Source organism: Ambystoma mexicanum, unplaced genomic scaffold, assembly GCF_040938575.1.
Source record: "Ambystoma mexicanum isolate Mex_15411 unplaced genomic scaffold, UKY_AmexF1_1 Mex_scaf49, whole genome shotgun sequence".
NCBI lineage: Eukaryota > Metazoa > Chordata > Amphibia > Caudata > Ambystomatidae > Ambystoma > Ambystoma mexicanum.
This window is the reverse complement of record NW_027182465.1, coordinates 931,801-956,965: the sequence shown is the minus strand read 5'-3', so window position 1 is coordinate 956,965 and position 25,165 is coordinate 931,801. Positions and strand designations below refer to the sequence as shown.

The following is a 25,165-nucleotide window of genomic DNA, read 5'->3' as shown; positions in this document are numbered from 1 at the left end:
TGGCAATAAAAGGAAGGCCGTTGTATTTTATTGATACAAAACATGGTTATAGGTAAATATGGTTGATCATAATAAATCATCCTTTTGGGCACCGGGTACAGAGATGACCACCTCTGGCCCGTGCCGCCTTGCCACCACAGGCCAGCCTGCTGCTGACTAACTGCTTAGGCATCCAGGGTCTCCAGGGTGAACTGCACCCATATATTCTCCTGGGAGGGTGAGGTATTTATAAACTCACCCCCCTGCCTTCCATGTACTAGATCCTGCAGCCAGCCTCTTACATGCAGTTAGATGGCCTCTCCTTGGTGAGGCCCTGCGGCAAACGAGTCTTGTCTGCACGACCACCGCCCCAATCCACCCCCCGCCCTATCAAAGGCAGTTCGCACAGGGGTACTTGTGCTGGCAACTGGAGCAGTCAGGGAGCGATAAAGGCCAAGAGGTGCCAAAGACCATGTACACTTCAAAGTGGTCTATAGAGCATGGGTTGTTGTTCCCATGTCTACCTCCAGACCCCGTGTCTCCTGCCAAGCATCCCCCCTCACGCTGGACGGCCCCCTGCAATCCACATAAGTGTGTCTCCATTCACAAGTCTTCCTGTGTCTTGTCTGCACGACCACCGCCCCAATCCACCCCCCGCCCTATCAAAGGCAGTTCGCACCGGGGTACTTGTGCTGGCAACTGGAGCAGTCAGGGAGCGATAAAGGCCAAGAGGTGCCAAAGACCATGTACACTTCAAAGTGGTCTATAGAGCATGGGTTGTTGTTCCCATGTCTACCTCCAGACCCCGTGTCTCCTGCCAAGCATCCCCCCTCACGCTGGACGGCCCCCTGCAATCCACATAATGCCACGACATATACACGTCATTCATTCACAAACACACCCCTGTTTCGAATTCTTTATAACCCACTTCATATTTCTAATGAGCACTTCTTTGCGCTTTGCTAGTCAACCCGTGAAGGTGCTGGTTATCTGCTCTTCGTCTCTGTGAACTTCCGTGACCACTTCGAGGAAACTCGTCAGTTTGCAACCTGTGAACTGCTCCCTGTTCTACGACAAGAAACTACTCTGATCCCTGCATCTAACTGTTTGTTCGTCAAGGTAAGGCCATGTACCATAATCATTTTGCGTCCAATTTCTTTTCGTTCAAGACAGTACATGCAAGGAACTAGTCACATGTTCTGAGTTTACATTGGTATTCATAGAGAATTGTTGATCTTTACTTTTCAGAACTTTCCACAATGCCTGCCTGTTCCATTGGCGGTTGCCCTTCGAAGACCCATAATAAATCTGAAGGTACTATAATGCATGTTTTCCCTAAGACAATAGATCAGATAAGAGAATAGGTCCGATATTGCGGATATCCACCGTCTGAGCTTGAAAGTAGAGTCCTAGAGGTCTTTGCGGACAAGAGGGGTGATCGATACCGCATCTGCAGCAGGCACTTTACCTCTGACATGTACTCCACATCATTGCTAATAAAGAAGAACACACCGCGAGCGAGGCGAAAATTGCTCTCAACCGCTATTCCCACTCTATTCGTCCACATCCCTCCACTGGTGAGTCAAGTTTACGTATTTATCTCTTGGCCTTGCGGTAGTGTGTAGCATTAGCTAACAATAATTTCCCATTTATGTATCCACTCAATATGAAGGCGGAAGATTCTCCATCCGTGTCGTTATTGCAGTCATCAGCCACTTCAAGCGCCTATCGGGTAATCTTACTTGGCTATTCTGCCACTGACTTGTTTTAGGCATGTAAATCAATAGTTTTAATTTATCGTGTAATTATGTTACCTAATGGTACACCCTTGTACTCGTCCTCTAGTCTTTGTTTTCAGTTATAATTATTGTTATCCAAAATAATGCAAGTACTGTCTTTCAGGGAGATGCTGAGGAGTCCAACGTATTGACGACTACCGTTGATGTCACTCAGATGCTCGAGGTACGTTTCAGGACAGTTCCGTCGCCCTCCTATGTGTCTTCTTTTTTCAATTTTGTGTTCATTACTAATGAAAGTCCTATGTTTCAGGGAGTCGATGGAGCATTAGTCCAAGAAGAAGGGGGAGCATGCAGTTACGGGTCGGCGCAACAGCTTGCAGAAGTGTGCACCGCAGTTACATCGTCCCTTGATGTTCTTATGCATTTCGAGGTATGGATACTGACAGTTCGATCAAGCGAAATCATATGACGTGATTACATCCGCTATACTTCCTTCTTTATTAACGCAAGTACTATGTTTCAGGGAGATGACGGAGCTTCTTCTACAAGAACATCACCCCTAGTAGTTGATGCAGATCTCTGGGTGGTGACACTTCCAACGATCAAGCAAATCGAATCATATTTACATATCCATTATTTATTTTAGACAACTGATCATTTGTGCAGGTCTATTTAGATGAGCCGTTCACGCCTGCACAAAGTTTCTGTTCTTTTTATCAAAATAGAAAACCATACTAATGCAATTACTGTGTTTCAGGGAGTCACTGAAGCATCATCTTCAATAATATCATCAATGGAAGTCTATGAGGAGCCCGAGGTATGGATCTTGACAGTTCCATCTAACTAGATCAACAATGCGTGAATAATTGTCGTTTGAATGTTCTACACAAAGCGTTCATTCGTGTTTTGCTTTTGAGATGTACGTGGGTATTGGTCCCCAAGTACATTTTGTGTTTTCGATATTATTATACATACTAATGAAAGTTCTATGTTTCAGGGAGTCGATGGAGCGTTAGTGCGTGATGGATGTGCTTATCATGAAAATGTAGTCGTTGCAGCGCAAGAGGAAGTGGAGACATGCACACACGAGTCGGAGCAACAGCGTCCTGATGTTGAAGTTCGAGGCAAGAAAGTTTCAAACAAAAGAAAGCAAAAGAAGGTTAGTGTCCTGGTCACTATATTATGTTGTTTTTCACTGTTAATAGTTCAATACTGTAAGTTGTGTTTAAACTGAACATCCCTTTTCCAATCTGTCCTCTAGTTGCGAGTGGGTGTACGAACTAGATCTACACAGACAGTGAAGCGAACGAGAGATGTTGCTTGTCAAACCTTTTGGCAGGGACTTGAGACTGGAGATGCATCGTGCCAATGGGAAGAATATGAAGTGATTGACAACGGAGCTATACCACCACCAGCCATTGATAGTGAATGTCCTCCTGGTAGTTCGGATGCAGTTGGAGATAAATTCACAGAATCCACACCCGCAAAAACTAAGACCACGAGAAAGTTGAAGAAATTGTCCTATTCACCCATTGCCGGAGAAGGAACAGATGTTGCAATGGAAGAGAATGAAGTGGACTATAATGAAACACTGAACATAGCGAAGACGATATCAGAGATTCTACCTTTCATGTGAGTGACATGTCCACAACGTTACAGGCCGAACCAGCTGGGATGCAGAGTGACAGTATAAGGAAAGAGGCCAAATTCATTGTATTCGATAGTTGTTTGATTGATATTATTATTCGGTTGAAATGTGGGCATTCGGTAGGTGGGGAAGTATGTGGGGAGCCATTGATTAATGTGACTCGTGCAATTCGAGGCACTAACCTTAAAATACATGCCACCTGTACAAAATATCATCCTTTCTCATGGTCTGCACAACCCATGCTGGGACAACTGCCAGCAGGCAATCTACTTTGTGCAGCGGCTGCACTTTTTAGTGGTTCAAGTTTTAAAAAATTAGAGTCTTTCTTTCAGTTTGTGGGAATCCGTTTCATTGCGAAAACTCAGTTCTACAAATACCAAACCAATTATCTATTTCCAGCCATTAGCGAAGCTTGGAGAATGGAAAAAATGTCTATTGATAGTACATTCGCGGGCAAACGGTTCAGGCTAGCCGGTGATGGACAGTGCGACAGCCCAGGATTTTCAGCCAGGTACTGCACCTACCACTTTCAGGACATGGAAAGTAAGAAAATTGTGAGTTCGGTGGTTGTGCAGGTGTCACAAAGTACATCCTCAGTGGCCATGGAGAAAGTTGGCTTTGTAGCATCATTGCAAGAACTACAATCGCGGGGAATGGTGATCGACCTGATAGCCACGGACAGACACGTTTCAATTGCCAAGACAATGAGAGAAGAGTACAAAAATATAAATCACCAATTTGACGTTTGGCATCTTGCAAAAACAATCAATAAAAAATTGTCGGCTGCAGGTAAAAAAAAAGATATGCAAGGTATTTCACAGTGGTCCAAGTCAATCAGCAACCATCTTTGGTGGAGCTCAAAAACATGTGGAGGGTCGTTGGAAATTCTACTGGAAAAATGGCGGTCAGTAATGCTACACTGTACAAACGTGCACAGCTGGAACACGAACCAACATTTCCACAATTGTGAACATGGCCATTTGTCCACAGAGGAGGCACGGAAGAAGAAGTGGTTGATTCCTTCATCACCCACTCACAAAGCCATTGAAAAGATTGTATTTGATAAAACTATAACAAAAGCTTTGAGGGGACTCACGGAATTCTGCCACACAGGAGATTTGGAGGTGTTCCACAATATGTGCCTAAAGTACAGGCCAAAACGATTGCATTTTGGCATGGAGGGCATGATAAATCGGACTCTTTTAGCGGTCTTGGCACATAACCATAATGTCGGCCGTCAACAAAGTAGGACGACCGGAACTTTAGGGACACTTCGCTACAATAAGGCCTTCACTAAAAGAAGTAAACAATGGGTGATCAAACCAGTGTTTGAGGATATGCAATATGAGTTTATTGAGAGACTTATTGTTGACGTCCTAGATAGGCACATAAATGGAGTTGTGAACGAACCTGTGCAGGTGACAACTGCATTGCCACCCAACATTGCCTCTGTTCCATGTCCACCTAAAGAAGAGCTCATTGAGAAATACACATCACGGTTTAAATGATTGTAATTTGATTGTCTGTTCTCTCGAGTCTTCTCATGTCGCAGGCCCATTGAATATGTTTATCTATCCAACCTTGTTCATTTGCGCATTAAATTAAACCAAACAGTAATATAAATGATTTTTCCAAAAATATAGAATGTCTCCGTATTTATGGTTCTGTGGGGCAGCAAAGCACGCAGACAAAATGCAAAGATGGAGTGTAAATTTCAAGTCCTGTAAGACAGCCTTACACTGAATGTAGCTAACTAGGAATGTGTGTTCGTTCAAAGTGAAGGTCAGCTGCTTTGATTTTTTCTCGGGTGCCAGAATGGCCCACGACTCAGTATAAGGTTCTATTGTTATCTGACCTTGACAGGCCGGGACCACGTAAGAAACGATAATGAATATAATTTCAGAAACGAAAGCCATTTCATGTTCGTTCATTAGAAGAAATAAAACGTCGGCATAGAAGGAGTGGTATTTCGGGGCTGCCCTACGCACAGACACAATGGAAAATGCAAATATAATATAAGTAACTCTTTAGATGAGTTTATACCGCAATTTAATTACTATACAGTAGCTTTAAAGACGGGTTAAGTTGTACTTGTTCATTCTATGTGGCATATTGTTTTGTACCGCGCACTATCTTGGGGAGAACCGTCTCCTTTTACGGAAGCACCTCCAAACCTTCCTCTTTGCTTCTGCTTTCTCTCTCCCTCTCCCCTGCTACAACTTGTCCACTGTCTGCGACCTCGGTCCTGGGCCCTTCCACTCTCCACCTGCACTCCCTGTCAACCCCTGCACTGGGGGACTGTCTCAGTATCCTACAGCCCCCCCTTGACGTATAAAACCCAGTTGCACTGTCCTAGCTATGAAATAATTTCCAGACCTAATATATAAAATGAATAATTTTAATAAAGATCTGATGGTGAGACTAATTTCCTTTTTTTATGTTTTTCAAATAGATACATCATCCATTATTGTCTGTGTCACGAGTACCAGACACCGGCGGATGGCTTCTATAATCGCCAGTTGCTTCTCCGCGTGAACAACGTTAGCACCCTGACCATTTTGTGGGACGATCGCCAAGTACAAGTATGCCCTTACGCGGTACTAACGGCTAGATGCAACATACAGACCGTTGTGGTGCCCTAGTGCCTCGTTGTTGGAATAGCCATGCGATTATCAGTGCGACCGAAGAGCTTATTTTATCGTAAACCAACACCCTGTCTACTGCACACGAACATCGCTTGCCTCAAGACGAAATATTTTGGATCGAGAGCAAATAAAAATTCATTGATCTAAGACCCTGTGTACAGCAAAGGAACATCGTGTGCCTCGAAACGAACGTTTCGGAACGTGAGCAAATAAAAATGCAAATCGCTGAATATTCTCAAAACATTTGATGTCAAATAAATGTACTTTGCCAAATGTACAATCTTGCCGTTTGCTTTTAAACCACTGTTTCATATTCCGAATTATGGCGCTGTATTGTGAGATGATCTAAGACCCTGTGTACAGCAAAGGAACATCGTGTGCCTCGAAACAAACTTTTTGGAACGTGAGCAAATAAAAATGCTAATCGCTGAATATTCTCAAAACATTTGATGTCAAATAAATGTACTTTACCAAATTTACAATCTTGCGGTTTAATTTAAAAGTACAGTTTCATATTCCCAATTGTGGCGCGCTGTGTTGTTTGAGCTCATCTGTGTTGATTTCCTGGTTCTGTGTGGAGTCGCGTAGAAGACGCCTGGGCGCGTTTGCCTACGCAGCTCAGTCACGTCACGGATAGAGGCGGGGAATATGAATGTTTTGATCAAGTCTGTTTCAGGGGCGGGGGATTTGATTTAGTGCCGCAAAAGCAGGTGAGCCAGGGCGATGCGGCAAGTGAGAGGATTATCATAAAATGGCGGATGTTTTCGAGTGCGTTAATGGACGAAAAGTCGGGTAAGGTCCATAGGAAAGTTTTCTACGATCTACCGATTTATGCTTAAAAACACATGGCCGAACCATAGGAACAATAAAAAAAAAGTCCCGGAACTATCCTTTAACTCCAGGTTTTGACATGGCCTCCCTAGAGAACGCCGTAATCTGCTTGGCTGCTCACAAATTACAGGCCAAAACTCGCTTACAAACTGGGTTAGAACAATTTATTGCAATACAAACCAGGCGCCGTCTTCCACAAGGGATTTTACAACTATACCATGGAGGTGAGGATTGTGGCAACTTTTTTTTAAACATTGAAAGTCTGGCAATCAAGTTTGGATGGGAAGATGACCTTAAAATCTGTTATGTGGGACCCATATTAAGAGGTGAGCTTCAAATCTCTTATCAGGGGTTTCCAAAGATGGCTGCCATGCGGAGAGCTGTGTAAACAGAGTCCTCCTTCCCCCTGGGGCATGATACATAAGGATTTCAAAAGCTGATACCTCCCCAGGCTAGGGACGGTATCACCTCCAGGTGATCCACAGCCCACTGGCACGAAATAGAGTGCAAACTGCCCGGAGCGGGGGTTGGGGGCCAGCAACAAAGCAGTGAATGGGCAAGCAATAGAGTGAGACATGTGGGACAGAGGTCCCCCGCGGTTGCAGCGCGGCCACAAGGGAAGCAGGAGAGGAGTAGCCCCACAGGCCCGCCTGTGGGGACAGCAGTTCAGCAGCATCTGAGATACTGCTAGCCCCCTGTTGAGGGTAACGGGGGTGGGCTCAACACGGCACACAGGACTCCTATATGAGAGTCACTGGGAAGACGCCGTGTTTGGAGCCAAGCAGGGGCACTCCCATCCCCTCACCTAGTTCTACAACGAAACTTGTGGAGGTGCGGCAAAAAGAGTGAGATAGCCATGTGAACCCAACGCACAGAGCATAAAGAGCCCGGGAAGCTGGGGCTTACCAAAGTCCTGTTGTCAGCGCCAGCAGGGAGCCTGCCATGGTTCACCATGATCAACAATCCGCTTGCCCAGAATCTCAATGGAGAAAAAGTGAACACCAGTGAGCAAACGGACAAGATAACAGCTCCAGCACCCAACGTGACCACCGGCATTCAGCTCTGCTTTCAGCTCATAAACCTGACGTGATCCCCAGTTTCATTCCCGTCCCGGCAAACACCCGACGCAGTCACTAGCGAGCAATCCGCTTTTACCACTGCACAATACAGCATCATTCTCGGATCGTGCTGCCACTTACCCATAACTTTGCGGCACTCCATTATAAGATCTAATGCCCTCGTGGCCGCCAAATTCTACAGTCATCGGCAAAACAAAACTTAGAAATGACATTGGGACATGTGTAATCTGCGTACAAAGGACAACAGAATGCAGAAAAGGACACTAAGCACGTGCACTCTGCAAAACAAAAAGGCATTATAGATTACCCATCAAAAGATTCAAAAGGAATACAAAAAAGTCATTAAAGTGCAGGCTACGTAAACATTTAAACTGCCGAAACCATTGCTACTGAACTGAGGGACATATTACTGAACTAAGGAGACCACAGCACAGTGCGGCCAACCGGGTCTGATGCAGGGAAAGCTAAGAAGCACTCGGGTGCAGAGCCGACTGCGTTGGGGGGGGGGAGAGGAGGACCCCTAGCCCCACACCTAGATCAATGGCAAAACTTGTGGAGGAGTGGCAGACCGGCAGAGACAGCTGGTTGGAGATCCCCCACAGAGCGTGAAGAGCCAAGGAAAGGCACCACTGGGGCATCACAAGCTGTTGATATCCAGCCCCTGGTCACTGGCGAGTAGACTAGCCAGCACGGAGAATGCGCCGGTTAGGGTGCCAGGACCCGGGTGGCCAGAGGACTAGGGGAGACTCCTTGTCCACGGACAGGGTTCGGCAGGGTTGGCCTGAAACAGCAAGAGGAAATAGGCATCCCACCCCGGAGAAGACAGGTGCAAGAGCTAGGATCACAGTTCACTGAGGGACAGCCCTTGGCACATACCTCAACACTGCAGGGTCTAGCATATCGATCCTCAACCACTATTAGGACCACTAGTACCTTCCCCTGCCATCACTGGATAAGATGCCTAAAAGTAAAGGAAAAGAAGCCCAAAATCTAACGAAATCCACACAAACAAACAAGAGGGCAACTTGCAGAAACTGTGGTGTAAAGATGATGGACATCTGTTAGAGGGCGGGCAGGACCAGGAAGGACCAATGGAGGTGGGGCCCCGAGACAAGCCAGCAAATGACCAGGCAGTTACTCAAGAAGTCCTTTGCTAGTGCTTCCAGCACTTTGGGGACAAAATTGCGAACAACCTGCAGACACAAATGAGCAAGATGAGATATCACTTCTCTTCAGCTCTGCAAGAGGTTAAGGGGGACATGAGTAAGCTTGAGGAGAGAGTCGACATGATGGAAACTGCAGTGCAGGATCTATCCGAGGAGACACAGAAGATTGATGAACTTGTAGAGCACCTATCCAGGGTTACGCAGACCTAGAGATCCAAATTGAGGACCTCACAAATTGATCAAGACACTCTAACATAAGGATTAAAGTCCTGGCGGAAGAAGTGCGCGACAATGACCTGAGCTTGATGGCCAAACAAGTGCTTGAAGGCTTAATAGAGTTGAAAGATGGTACAGAGATAAAAGTGCATCAGACCCAAGAGGAGCAAACCGGGTGCAAGACCCAGGGATGCGCTGGTCGCACTTCATAACTATGAGCAAAAAGAGAGAGTGTTGGCAGTGGCAAGAAGAGTAAAGGCAATCATGTATAACGGATCCAGCATGCAACTTTATCAGGATGTAGCACAGATCACCTTGACAAAGGGACAGATGATGGGTTCAGTGGTCAGAGAACTGAGGAAAAATTAGATATAGTACAGATGGACATTTCCATTCGGTCTCTTGCTTGAATGGGAAGGGAGGCAGCACAGGATCACCTCATGTGAAGAAGGAATGAGACTCTTGGGAATTGAAGAGGAAGGAGACCACAGCTGGAGCTAGAAATCTACAAAGGGTGCCGGTCAAGAGGAAGTCCTGGGAGTGGACTAAACACACATCGAAGAGCTCCAAGAAGAAATGTGTTCCAAATGGCCCACACAGAGAGTCAGAGGGAGATGGGACCCCCTTCACCCCGGACGGTGTCCAAGATCACTACAAAGTGATTGATTTTGGTCCCACAGGATTATGCATAAGGCCCACCTGGGTTGGGTGTTTAGAAGGAGGCACCGGGAGAGGGTTAAGAGAAAAGGCTATCTTGGAATATTTCATGGGTCAAGGGTACCAGCACAGAAATACGCTGGGATGGAGCTAGGGCTCAACTCGTGAGACGGAGGGTCAGTGAGGGGCTAGAGGCTGGTTGAGCCCGCACAGTGGAGAGGTGTGGGGTAGGGGGAAGGGAAACGGAAGTGGGGGAGGGGATGGGGGTCCCAATCAAAGGCTGTCAACCACAGATGCATTCTGAGGGGCGCACCACGACAATGGCTAAGAGGGACACGCTTAGGGTTATCTCTCTGAAAATAATAATAATGATAATATGATAATGGAATAGTGTGTAATATAAAGTCGGGACCTGTCCTGTTGTTGTACATGGGTTTCCTGTAAAGCTAAAATGTCTGGTCGATGCCAATTTCTTGTGTTTTACTGGGGTATTACACCCCCGAATATTAAGGGTTATACACTTGAAAGTTTTGAGATTTTAATTTAAAAATATGTACACTGCCCTAATGTCAGACCTTGCTCCCTGGTCGTATATCAATAAACAACTGCAGTGTGGACCAACCCCGAACCCCAAATATTTAACCTAAATCCCCCAAAAAGTATAACATTTACCACAATAACCTTCACCCTCCCCAACAGCTCTCCCTGGTGTGACCCATTGTACCTAAAGTACCTACTACCATCACTCTTCTGCTTTGGGTAATCTCTTCCTCCAGGGACCCCACTAGGGTATACTAGCACCCTCTTCACCTCCACACCACTGATTCCAAGTCGGAGTAACTCAACCTGAACCTGTAGTTTTGTTGCATATCTGGCCCAATGCTCATCCAATTCCTTTCCCCCTCTCATTCAGTTTCACTTAGTAGACCTATTTTGCAGGCCTTTAAGACAGGGGTTCCACCGGGTCCAGCTTGAAGTTCTACTTTGTGTGTCTCCCTTGTCGCAGTTGTGATTTCCTTGCACAGCTCCAGATGTAAGGTTGCTCCTTTGTAGCTGTTGATCCTGAGCAATGTCCCCTTCATCCTCTGCAATTTTAGCAGATCCATACCTTCTTTCCGGGAGGTGACCCTATGTTTTCTCCCGTCAATTGCAAACGTTAAACCAAATGGGAATGTCCATCTATACTTAATCTTTCTGACTTGCCACGTTTTAACCACTATTCGCATTTCTGAAGTGTGAGCTGGGAAAGATCCTGAAACAATTGTATAGTTGAGCCATTGAATCTGATAGGGTTGACTTGCCTGGCTGCCCTCAGTATTCTTTCCTTTTGTGGATAGTCTCTGCTTGCCAACAGGACGTCTCTAGGGTGCATTCCAGGACCCGATCTTTTTGGGGCCACCCTATGGACGCAATCTATTGGTACTGTCACTTCTTCATCTGAACCCAATATCTCTTTAAAGATAGAAATTATTGCTTCTTCTAAGTCAGGATCCCCAACTGTTTCCGAAAGGTTTGTAACTCAGATATATGCACTGCGGGACCTGTTCGCTAGGTCTTCACACTGTATCTCTAAATTATGTGTTGTTTTCACCAAATGGTCCACGAGTTCCTCCATTTGTCTGTTGTCTTGAGTGTATTCCTGTATCGCCCGTTCATTTGCTTTCATACGTTCCCCCAGGTTTGTTAGACCTTTCTTAAAGTCGTTAATCATTTGTTTGATCTCCGAAGTGAATGTCCTAAATTGCGTTTGGAATGAGGCAGTAAATGAGCTTTGAAAGTCTTGAAAACTCTTTGTGAAATCTTCTTTATCTCCCGCCATTGCTGGGGTGAGGATTGTCAGAGAAGTGGGAGTACTGGGTTGTTGAAGCCTGGAAGTCCTGGCCCATATGTCCTGCAATGGACTGACCTGAGTTACTTGGGGCGTAGATTGGCCAGGCACACCGACTTTCTTTTTTATCCCTGGCATATGTGCCTACTACTATTGGGGTATCCTCCGTTATATTAAGCTTGTGGCCAAGGCAGTGTAGATAATATCTGACCCCCCTGGTGATACTTGGTGGTACTACTCAACAGCGCACTTAGCTATCTTTGCTGGACAGTTGCCCCCAGAACCTAATCCACCTGTAGTTTTCCGTCCATGCAGAAGCATTAGGCACAATCTCTGAGGGTGTGATTACACAGTATAAAAAACAAAGACAGCCAAAATCCAGAATTGTGTATCCTTCCCACTCTAGGGCCAACCACTTGTCTGTTATTTACCCAGAACAGACTAAAGCTTCAGATCCGCCTCTAGAAGTTTACTGCAGCAAGAGGGGAACTGCCACAGTCCTAAATGGATACTGGCAGAGGAACCGGGAACCTGTGACTAGGCATCCCATAGGCTTGTGAGCTTCCAGACCTCAAAAAGTCATGGCTTAAATGTGCCATGCTAAGGTTCATCAGGGATGACCCACACTTTGTAGCCTTATCGTATCCTTATACGTGGTACTAGCTTGGGGTCAAGGTGGGCCTCATAACAATGAGGGCGGCCGTGGAATGAACGGTGCTGGTAGGGGACCGGCACCGTTTATTCTGGGCTGCCCCATTACGAGGTCTACAGCGGGTCCCGCTCTGGACGCCTGGCCAGACCAGACGTGCAGAGCGGGACCCGCTAGTAGTCCAGGATGCTAACAACGGGCCCGTCATTAACAGGCCCGTTGTTAGCATCCTCCCCATTCCCATTGAGCCCTATGGGGGCTCAAATGGGAATGGGGATGTACCGGGTACCGTTTTTAGCGGCATGGCAACTCCCAAACCGGGTACCGGGTCTGGGTCCGGGTCCCGAGAATAGGAATTACCGGGCCTGCCAAAGTCGGCATGGCCCGGTAATTCCCTATTTTTGGGACCCGGACCCGGTACCCGGTTTGGGAGTTGCCATGCCACTAAAAACGCAATGGCTACCTCCAAACTCCTAATGAGGCCCAATGTTGGCCCTTTTTTATGAGCACAGGTGGCGTCCATCTGACGAGTTTGCTTAATCCTCTGCTGTGCCGCAGAGGAGGATCTTTCAGTGCATCATGCCGACTTATTATTTGCCCACCAATGTCTCCAGAAGGTCCGTGCAAAGCTTGATGCAGCTTGACATGCTTAGCTTATACGGGCCATGTGTTGAGAACAACCCATGCTTGTTATGGGGTCGGGCCGCGTAGCAAAATTTCGGGCATGGTCAGACCGCATATCTCCCCTTCAGCCTCTGAATTTGACTCCAAATTCAAACCAAGTTAAGTCCAGTGGAGTACCAACCACCGCAGTGCGGCCCAGACCTTCATTGAAAGAGGAGGCCATCCGACAAACACTGTTACATGTGCCCTTTATCAACGCTTCTGGAACAGTTCACATCCTCAGTGCACGGCGGGCAACTTGGAATCCTGCACACTTCTTTCAAATACCTCAAAGGGGACGTGCCAGAGAGGTGGCATTTTATGTTCCGAAGTGTGAAGTAGTACTAATACCTTTTATCCCACAGAAAAAGACAGACTGATTGCCTTTTTAGCATATTGGGTCTTTTGTTGTTCCTGTACTTCCTTGAGTTGGGAGTGGACTATATCTCTCACCACAGCCATGGGTTCCTTAATCTGCTATGCAGCTTGGGATAGAGGTAATATAGCCTCCTCCCTTTCTTCCCATGTCTCCCGCAACATGTCCAAGAAAATCTGAGGGAAGCTTGGAGTGCTTTCTGTTTGGCGAATATTGGCCAGGGCACCATCATGACCCAGTTCTGACTGTCAGCTTCTACTAAATTGTTTAGTTTGCTTTTGAGGGCTTTATTAAAGAATTCTACTAGGCCGTCGGTCTGGGCATGATACGCAACGGTTCTCAGGGTTTTAATTTGCAAGATTTATTTAACCTCTCACATAATTGTTGCTCATAAAAGTAGTTCCTTGGTCGGTTAATATCTCCTTCATGAAATCAAAATGTGAGAGAAGAGGGATACAGTGTTTGAGGATCTGTTGTGATATATTGCTCCTCTTGTGAAGGCATCAGAGTATCATGTAGCATAATTTATGAAGACCAAAATATATTTGGTTCCTAGTCTAGAGGGTTCTAACGGGCCAACTATGTCCATCCCTACTTGGAGGAAAGGAATGTCTATTAAGGTTGCAATGGTGCTAGTGGAAGGTTAGATGGGGTGGTCTTCTGGCACAGGGACCATGTTGCAACAAAGTTTTTCATGTCAGCGTACACACCCGACCAGTAGAACCTGCTCACCACTTGCCCTTGGGTTTTGGCCATCCCCAAGTGTCCTGAATTTAAGTGGGTGATTTCTAACAACACTTCAATTACTTCTCGGTGCCATTAGCTGGGTTCTATGGGCCCCTGATTAATGGTGACTCCATGGTACAGCAATCACTGTTTTAAGAGAAAAGAATGGGCCATCGTTTGTTATTCCTTCTTCCTCAGAGTTAACTATGAGGCAGGCTAAAAAAGGTAATTGCATTAAGCAAGTGCTAGATCAGGAAAAATCTTGGGTTCTTCCTCTACTGTACGTTGTGCTGGGGGTCTCCATGATCGGGTCTGGCTCTTAATATGCCTCTCCAAAGCCCTTAGTCCCCCTATCTGTTAGATCTTGTTCAGGCACTTCCAAGAGTTTGGGAAATCGGGCATTCTCTAAGGTTCCCATGGCAATCTTTTTCCTAGTCTTGATATGATAAGCACATTTCCTGTTATTTTGGATTTAAATGTTGACATCCCCTCTGTAGTCTGAATCTTTTACCCTGGCCATAACGTCCAAGTCATGTTTCCAGGCAAGACCAGACTTGTATAGTAGATGGATGTATGTGCCCTTGGGAGCTACTAAAACTAGGCCTGTGGGGTATCAGTTGTCGCTCTCCAGGCTCTATAGTGATACCTCACCTACTGGAAAGGTCAAACCCTATAGACTCACTGGTAGCTAAAGAGGGTTTTGAGGCTCGGTCACTTAACTTTTAGAATTTTAGGGTGCCCCAGTTTATGTCAACTGGGTCCAATCACACAGCTCACACCATTTGTAAGGGTGCAGGAGGAAGAGAAGGACAAGCAGATGGCATGGTTTTGGCTATATACTTTTGTTTAGTCTTAAATGAATGGAAGAAAACCTATCTGTACCTACTTCTATGAGGGATTTCCCAGCCTCAACGAAAACACCTAGGATTGTGTCAGAATGTCTGATCGACTTAAACATCTACCGTCCTGTGTCAAAATCCCTACTTCTGTCCCTCACACTTGTATTAAACTAAAGGCAAATAAAGTGTTTGTTGTCCAGGAGTATGGCTCCCTTCTACTGGGTTGTTGAGTTCAATTCAAATTAAAATGTTCCCACTAAGGCAGCCTCGTTTTCTCCTAAATTAGGCAAAAGCCCAATTTCATGGTTATTATACGTAGTCCATCTCATCCTGTTGGACCAGATGCTGGTTGGCCTACAGAGACAGTTAACGATGCTCGAAGCATTTGCAATAGAGCATTAATCTGAATAAATCAAATGTGATGATTTTTACATCAAAAACAGTCAGGAAAAAATCTTGTCTTAAATGATATCTGTATAAAGCCACGTTTGAAAGAATATAGATGTTTGGGCGTCTGTAGCAATGATAATACCATAGAGGCCCTTTATAGAGCTGAGCTAAGGCAGAAGTCCAAAAAAGCTGTCTCACAAGGGCTGATCATTCACAGGAGGTTTAGTAGGTACTCATATGACCTTGTGGTAATATATTATAAGCAAAAGCTGGCCCCAACCTTGGTGTATCCTGGTTAAGTGGAGAGCCCTAGCATTCTTGAGGAAGTGCTTGTTAGTACAAATTCGATTCTCCCCCTTATTGGAAATTCGTTAGAGGCTGAAACTGACGGATTAATGCTGAAATGGAAGAGAGCATGTTTCAAATTGCTATCCGCAGTGGATATCTCCCTAGATATCTTGTTGTTGACCCCGGATAAGGCAAAACAGAAATTATGGTGGTATGATTGGTCTATGAAATTGGAACAATGTAAAGGTTTTTAAAAAATGTAAATATGAGATAAAGCCAATTAATTGCATACCTTATTATTTAAAGAAGTTCCCATGACATAAATGTTGCACCTGGTTTCTGAGACTACGTTTTCATTTGTGGCCAAGAAGGAAGTCAGAGGGAGAAGGCCGAATTGGTCTGAAAAGGAGCAATGCTGTCCCTTTCGTGATAATCCTGATGAACTGGAAACGTTGAAACGTTTACTGGTATCTTGACCTAAATTAACAGAAATAAGAAATGTATACCTGACTAAGCACTTTGAGAACTATAGACATTTATCTGAAGAAAAAGGATGGGTGATGATTTTTAGTGGACAATGTATATCATTGATTTTAGGGACTATTAGATGTTTTGCTTGCAATTGACATTTTACCTGATTCAGGGCATAAGCAGAGTAAATAAGAATCTGATATTTGATTGTCTTATGACATTGAGTTTGGAATAAATGTTTTCTTTTGCTAATGTATGAGATTTTAATTGTATTGTAAGGTTGAATAATTTCAGACATAACAATACAAAAAAAACAAGTTGTTTTTATTGGTGGCAAGCAGGGGTGGCGTGGTGAATCCCCAGATATTTTAGGGCGGTGGGCCTGGCAACAAAGAAAGAGGAGACCACCACAGGTGGTAATTAGACCCAGTTTCATGGGATGGCGTGTAATTGACATTACATGGATGGATGGTGGGCTTGGTCCTGCCAGGATGTGAACCTGTGTCTGCATGTTTCACAGATAACTCTAGCAAGCTCTTAATTTGCTAAGCCATCTTAACAGCGTTCAGGAATGTATAATGGCATTATGCAACAATCAATTCTCCACAGTTCCTGCAGTGATGCAGTCCATGTTGGCAGGCCTCCTGCACAATTTCTGACATGCTGCCTCCATCAATGCAGCCTCTTGTTCTGCCCCCTGAACCTGAGGCCCAGCAAATGATTATTTAAAGAGAAAGATATTGAGTTTTAAATTGTGAAATTCAAGTGTTTGCAGAGTAAGATTGTACGGTTAATAATTACAGATCTGTATCAATTCAGCATGCTCTGGCAAGGTCTGGTAAAACAGGTAAGAGGGGATTGATTGGAGGGATGTGCTGTGAATGCCAAAGTGGAATTGCACAATGCTTATGAGGGTGCAGTGATAAACAGTGTTAAAGGTCAGCGATAGGTCAAGAAGGAAGGCAAGGGGTCCAATGAAGAGACTGCAGGGACTTGTCTGTTATGTAAGTTGTGGTGTCGCCGCTGCACTCATGTCACGTGAGGCATAGCTCTCAACTCACACGCTTTTGGCGGGTGTCACCCGCCTTGTAAAGGGCTGACCCACACGCCAAGCCTCCTGCCCGCCCATTCATTTCAATGGGCGTCTCACCCGCCAAAAACAAAATCGGGTGATTTCACCCGCCTTTGCAACAGAAATGGTTGAGAGCTATGCGTGAGGAGTACCCGGGGACAGAGGGAAGGGGAGGAGCCATGGAAGGGAAAGGCTCCAATTCCTGGCGGCCACTGTATGAATAAAGAGGTGTTGCACCCCAGCTCCAAGAAGAATAAAAAACCCACGACTAAATACTCACCCGGGAAGATGGAGTAATGAGGCTCAAGCCTCGGTATCCAAAAATCACTGCTGATGGATAAAAATCTATCAGCAAGAAGAAGAACAAGCTGTCGGCCTCCTTCTTGTGTGCATGACGAGAGGCTGAATATGTATGCAGCGTGAGGCGGTCCCCTCCAAGATATCACATAAGTCACAGCTGTTTCTGTACCTCTGCGCATATGAAAAGAGAAAAACATTCCACTGTGACCCATTATGTGTTGTGCTCAAAATTTCAAATAGTACATGCATGCACGCATAGCAGCAATATGAAGGAACTGAGCGGAATAGCTCGCTGATAAATGACTACCTTGTAATGTCGGCAGATGCAGGTTTAGTGACTAGAATTAAAGGCAAGCTGACAAGGGAAAGATAGTGCCCCCCTCGCCCCTATTGTCCCTTTTTATGCGCAGTTTGTTCCTTTTCCTGCGTATACTTTGGGGATTCTCTCTCAGCGCTCATCACATGGATGTCTGGTCATTGAGCATGCGCAGTTTGTTCCTTTTCCTGCATATACTTTGGTGATTCTCTCAGCGCTCAGCACGTGCCATTGATGTCTCAGGGCTCGACATGTTTAACCTCTGCATAAGACTTGGATCTTTGAGCATGCGCAGATCCTTGATCATGCGCAGTTTGTTCCTTTTCCTGCGTATACTTTGGGGATTCTCTCTCAGCGCTCATCACGTGCCAGTGCTGGTCTTTGAGCATGCGCAGTTTGCTCCTTTTCCTGCGTATACTTCGGTGATTCGCTCTCAGGGCTCGACATGTTTACACCTCAGCATAAGACTTGGATCTTTGAGCATGCGCAGATCCTTGAGCATGCGCAGTTTATTCCTTTTCCTGCGTATAATTTGGGGATTCTCTCAGCGCTCTGCACGTGCTATTGCTCTCTCAGCGCGCGGCATGTTTACGCCTCTGAGTAAGATTTGGAACTTTCAGCATCCGGTGTTCCAAGATTTGCGCATGCCCGTCTCATCATGATTTTAGTGCGCATGCTCTGAGGATGGGTTTCTCAGCAGGACGCATATTTTGGGTATCAGTATCTCACATCTCAGCACTGCGCGTGCTTCGGGGATCGATATCTGAGCAAACGTATGCTCTGGGGATAGTGTCTCAGCACTACGCATGTTCTCAGGAGTTAAATCGGCAATAGGCATGCGCAGCTGGGGTCTCGACATTACACATACTCTGAGGAGCATTCTCAGCAGTGCGCAAGATCTTCAGAACAGTGCCTGAACAGTACGCATGCTCTGAGGAGCATTTTCAGCAGTGCGCAAGATCTTCGGAACGGTGTCTGAACACTGCGCATGCTCTGAGGAGCATTCTCAGCAGTGCGCAAGATCTTCAGAACAGTGTCTGAACAGTACGCATGCTCTAAGGAGCAGTCTCAGCAGTGCGCAAGATCTTCGGAACGGTGTCTGAGCCCTGCGCATGCTCTGAGGAGCAGTCTCGGCACTGCGCATGTCTGTTCTTCGGTTTTGCTGATGCAGATCTTTATTTCGGCCAATCTGCACTCACTCTTCGAGGACCGAGCCTTTTGTGAAATACATCCAGCGATCAAAGTGGGCGGAAACTAAAGGGTACGATGTTCCCTTTTTTTTTTTTTAAAGAATACTTTCTTTTCAAATTCATCTCTACTGGAGACTCGAACGTGGGCCTCCCCGAGATCAAGCCAGTGTAGCCTTGCACTGCTCTATCTCTCACGTGTGTGAAAGGGATAATTTATTTCAATATCCTGGGATGTAAAACCCATTCCCAAACAGCCAAGAAGCCCAGTGTGACAGTGATCTGGATCTGCCTATTGTGGGATTTTGTTTGCAGGCAATGGGTGTGGGGTGGGTGCGGGGTGCATGTGGCTAGGCATGTTTTTAAAGAGGTCTGAACAGTGAAGGGGAGGCTGCATGAAGGTGCATGCTGAATGGGACACTAATGGTGGTCATTGAAATCCATTTCCTTCCGTTTTCTTCAGTTTTACTAGAACTGTTGGAAAGCACAATGTTGCAGGGCGCAGTGGAGGAAAGGAAGGACCCATGAGTATGGGGGAGTGGGCAGAAATGGGGGCAGGGTGAGGGAACATAGTTCCACACACTTTTAAAAAACATTTTGACCACTGAATCCTTCACAATCCGTAACCTGCGACTATTCATTCCTCTTGGTGAGAAAGCGATCATCTTTTTTGGCCTCGTGCTAAGTTGTCTCTGCTTGTTCTTCATAAACCTCCAGTTAATCCTGTCTTCTGTGTATGTGATGGAGGGTGCATTACTGGTGGGGAGAGGAGATGTCTTGTGTTTGTACTATTTAATTAATAACATAAGAATGTCTTCCATTTCTAGATCTGCACACACTATTGTGTCATCCTACTCTGCACAACGTAAGAAGCACAGGCACCAAAAGGTAAATAACTTTTGTATTTTTTTCTCTGCACAGCTTGCTCTATGCTTCTGATATAGCCAACTCCTTCCATGTGATCCTCCCCCCTAGTACCACCCCCAGGGTGAGGAACAGGTAGCGACTACCGTCCCTTGGTCACATGGGAGGAGATTGACGCCAGGGAATCAGTGATGACTCCACAGGATTCATCACACCTGTCACACCGCCCTGATCTTTAATTCAGGCTAGATCATCCAGGACGGAAACCAGTACAGGCTCAGTGCCCATAAGTGAGCAGAAACCCAATTGTGCAGGATCCAGAACTTGCTGGTCTTCCAGAAAAGACCTACGCTGGGGAGTGACTACTGACTCCAACAATTTCATAAAGAAAGGGAGTAAAGAAATGGGACTATAGTTTGCTACCACTGTAGCATCCAAAGATGGTTTCTTCAATAGTGGGATAACCAACGCATGTTTCAGAGTGGCAGGAAAGAAACCATGAGCAAGGGACGAATTGAGGTCTCCAGCGAGAAACACACCTATCTCCTTGGCTCTAGAGTTAAAGATGGAAAGAAGATTCTCATCTAGAGATGAGGCCGATTTTAGACAAACCCAGCGTTTACTGTTGTGGAGAGGCTAATAAGTTGGAAAGACTGGAACCTCTGTAAAGGTACCACAGTCTCGGAAGGAGGTACAGAAGGTTACAGCACAGATGTAGAGGACACTTGGTGTCTGATGTTATCCCTAATAACCTTGATTTTATTTTTGGGTGGGGGGAGACCCGATTGGTGCAACGTTTCTGGGAATCTAGTGCTACTGATGCCAGAAAGATCTTTCACTGGGCCTCATTCCACAGTAGGCGGAGGACCAAGGTGCTGCTAGCACCTTGGTCCATGCCGGTAAAATACCGGCACCTCCTTGGTGGAAAGGGGAATTACCGCCCTATTCCAAGGTTGGCGGGGCGGTAATTCCCCCTTCCCCCATTGCCCTTCCCCATTCCCATTTTTGCCCCATAGGGCTCTATGGGAATGGGGAAGGCGCTAATTACGGTGCTGCAAATTGCGGTACCGTAATTAGCACCCTGGTCCCTTTGCGGGTTGGTTTTTAACGCCTGCTAAACAGCATGCGTTAAAGTACCTACCCGCAAAGGGACCTCGTAGTAAGGCAGTAAGGGTTTACCGGTACCGGTGCCCTTACAGGTACCAGTAAACCCTTACCGCCGTCCGTGTAATGAGGCCCACTGTCTGGAAAAGTTGTTTTGGAGCATTGACAGCTGATTGAAAAATGCTACCAAAGTAAGATTTTTGTAGCCTTTATTCCAAGATGAGAACCAGAGAGCTGAGGGACATGCAGCTTTCTATACCAATTTGTTTTTTTTTGTAAATTTCTTTTTATTAACTTTTGACAGGGTCAAGCATTGAAGCACTTCAACAACATGAGGGGTGGACTCTCTTAACGTACTGTAATCAATTGAACACATTACGGCCTTGTTAACCCCTCTGCGCCCACCCCTTTGCAACCAGAGTTTTTCGTTCTCTTCGTAATTTTATGATTGGAACAGTGTAAGTCCTGGACCAAGTGGACTATTTACGAGAGAGCTCTTTACCTTTCGAGCTGTGTCTTTCCTCTCATGTTCAACGTTTTGTCACGCCGGGCCTGTCCTTTCACTGAAACCTATTGTGGAATTGCAACCATTCCGATTCCACTGTGGCGTTACTCCGGTGGAGTGCTGCCGTTATCTTTTCCGTAAGGTAAATGTCCTTTGCTGTTGACGACCACTCTTGCATCGTGGGAAGGGACCCCCTTTTCCAGAATCTGGCCTGACATGCGCAAGCCGCCAGTAGCAAAAAATGCACTAAGGGCGTGGGTGTTCCCCATCTCTCCTCCCCATGTTTTAAGCCAAAGAGAACCAGCATCGGGTCTAACCTGAGTACTATTCCGTCCGCGTCCCTGATCCATCCCAGGACCTCTGTCCAGAACACCTGAACCCTGGGGCAGTCCCACCACATGTGCCAGTAGTTGGCCCTAGCTCCGCATCCATGCCAGCAGTAGGGATCAACCGCTGGAAACATTCTGGAGAGGTGTACAGAGTCATATTGCCAACGATGAAGCAGCTTTACAAGTTTACCTTTAATGGCTGGTGGCAGTGATACCTTGTATTAATTTGGTGCACCTTTACCGCGGGCTGTGATCACAGCTGCAGTAAAGGCACCTAAGGGTGCTAATTTTCCCAAAATGGCCCCTGTCTTCTTTTTCTGCCATTTTAGTGTTTCTTGTCGTTTCTTGTTCCTTCCCTTGACATCCAGGGTGGGACATTCCTTTGTTTGTGTTTTGTCTTTGGCGGGAGTCCCCTGGACACCCCGCCCAGGCTCCAGTCAGTCTGAAAGCACAGGAAGTGGGGGAGGAGTCCAAAACTTCCCCCTCCTTTGTCTTAGGCCTTCCTTCAACTGGGCCAAATCCCAGTGGGGGATTGGCTGTCCTGATTGGACAGCCAGACGCCCCTTTCTTGTAAAATGCGGGGAGAGAATGCAGAGGTTGTGTTGCAGTTCCTGATAAATACTGGAAACCTGGAAGCTGAAGGGATGTCGACCACTGGAACAGAAAACCAAAGAGGATGACGAAGGAAAATCGGCGGGAATGATTTCCAGCGACCGGAGAGCCTGCTGTGTAACCAGAGCCTGCTGCCGCCCTTCCTTCCGATTGACCTGGGGTCTCCGAAAACGACGACCCGAACCCAGAGCCTGGTGATTCCCACTAGACTCAAGACGAGCTGCATTTTGAGCCATCCCACGGTTTGCTGCAACCTTGCGTTCTTGCAATACCCCAATACCCTGGGACCTCCAGCCACTGTGCGGTGCACGGTCTTCCGAATTCCGAATCTCGCTGAATCTTCATGGGCATCCTGGTGTATCTCCAGAGACATGAAGCAAGTCCAAAAAGTACCCTCAGAAGAGTGCTGGACCTTTTAAACCACGAGAATTCAACTGTGATTTTCTGTCTTTTTCTGTGCTCCTTGAAAAGGCACCAAACCCGCTGAACTGCATTCAGCCGCAAGAGAAATCTTGCCTAGAGCCTTCTTCATCGATCCATGCTGCAAAGTCCCTTCTGAGGTCTTGTGTTCAGTCTCCAGGACAAGGAATCCACTGACCGGGTATTTGACTGCAGTCCCTGAAATTCTCCTGCTGCAATCTCATCTTCATTGCTGAGGTACTGTGTTGGCTTGGGTATATACTTACCTTAAGCCTGTTGCGATTTCTGTGTAGTCCTGGGGTGTTTTCTGTGATTGGGAGGTCCCTCATCCAGTACACCAGTTACTGCACCTAGAATAAGTGTTTCACTATTCACCAAAAGTATATTGTCCAGTAGACTGTTTATGTGATTTGTTCCAAGAGTCACTGTACAACTGGAAGGGCCTACTGTCCTTGTATTACCAAAAGTAATCTAAAAGTAACCATTGGTTTTTTACTCCCAAAGAATAGGCTTGACTTATACTAAATGTGTATAACAAGGTTTCGACTTCACTAGAACTACTGTTAGGTGTTCCAAATAAGGTTTATACTTGGGCCTGTGTGCTTTCAAGTATAGTGTGTGTTTTATATTGTGATTTCATATAATGTGTTAGTACTTACTTAACCCCTAGATTTATCTGGGCCTACCTGTATTTAAATAAATCCTTTATTTTTACAATACATAGTGTTTCAGTGTTTCTTTGGATCAGTTGTATTAAAATGTTCACTTGTACTGTATCTACTGCCCTCTCTCCCTTCTAAAATAAGCCTGGCTGCTCTGCCTACGCTACCATGTACTCAGGTGGTACAGTCTTATACTAAGAGTGGAGTCTTGTACTGCCTCAGTTGAATGGTTTTGAAGAAGTGGGTAGCACTTCAGAAAAACTGTCCTAACACTAGCCCTGTTGATTTGCTGGTGTTGCATGAACTAGTAATCTATCCTCGTTCTAGACCTGTGGACTGCCGAGTAAAATGTAAAACCCTTCACGGTCGGGTTGGCGTCTCGCCATACATCATCCAACCCCCGGTCCCACATGAAGACTCCCAGTCCCTCTCGCGTGGCTCCAGATCTGCCCCTGCAGGTGATTTGCCCTCCTGTGGTCCATTTCCTTGTCTGCCCACATGTTGAAGTCTCCCCCCAGGATAAGAAGACCCTCTGTCCTACTCAATATCTCACACATGGCTTCCCTCAGAACTTGCATTTGGCCTGTGTTTCGGCAGTAGACTGATACAATGGTTACTTTGGAGTGTTCAAGGAAGCCCGAGACCACCAGGTCTCTCTCGTCTACCCTTGTGTTGGGACATGTCAGGTAAACGTCTTGGTTGTTAGGCCGTTGTCTGTCACGGTGTTGGAAAGTGTTTGTGTTGGAAAAGAGGTAGGGGATAGAATATCTGAGTATCCTATGGGTTAGGATGGGGAAAATGTGTTATAGGGAAGGTGGTACCGCGTCTCACCCGTTGGTGTCCCACTTGCACTCCCCAAGTACCCCTCATCCAGGCGATCCTCCCACACCCGTCCACCCCCAGGAACTGTATCCAATAGCGATGACCATGTCTTGGTCACCTGGATGACAGATCCCCGGGGACTAGCGGATGAGACACCTTCAGGTTTCTCACAGAGCATAAATTAGTTTTCAAAAATTGACTAGCAGCCTTTGCTAATTAATATTTCTCCAGAATGGGGTCTGGCATGGATTCACATGCTCATGAATATTCCCTGTCGTCAGGCTGAGAATCCTTGGTAACAGAAAAAAAATCTGTTTAATTTCTGAACTGTATTTCTCCTAACTAATCCCTGAGCTCTGGGTCATAATGCCCCTAGCCAATGACTGTGCTCTACATAAGCCCCTCCTCTGGCAGCCATCTTCAAATTTTTACCGCTCGTTCAAGTGTTGGGAGTCCTCATGCTTAGCTCTCGAGATTTTACTGCGTTTTTCACTTTTTGGAAGAGTTTTACTCTATTTTTCGGTCATTTGAGCCCTTGTGCTCCATCTATCAACCTTCCGATTAATGGGCACCCGTTTTTTGGATTCTTCAGCACCCCTCAAGGGCGGATTTCATCGAGTTTCTTCATGGAGGCTTCCAGAAGATTCTTCAAGGCCTACACCGCGTGGATCATAGCGACGAGGAGAAGGATTCTCCCTCTCTCTTTAAGCTTTGTACTGAATACGGTTTGCAGAATGTTTATATGGACAAAACACATCCCCAGTGCCTCTACTGCCTGCACC

At 46.1% G+C, this 25,165-nt stretch overlaps 2 pseudogenes; one reads left to right on the top strand and one right to left on the bottom strand.

Moving 5' to 3' along the window:
* The window catches only part of LOC138560838 (zinc finger protein 850-like), a 571,653-nt pseudogene that overhangs the window by 76,436 nt on the left and 470,052 nt on the right, over positions 1-25,165 (bottom strand).
* The window catches only part of LOC138560846 (zinc finger protein 585A pseudogene), a 241,092-nt pseudogene continuing 234,952 nt past the window's right edge, over positions 19,026-25,165 (top strand).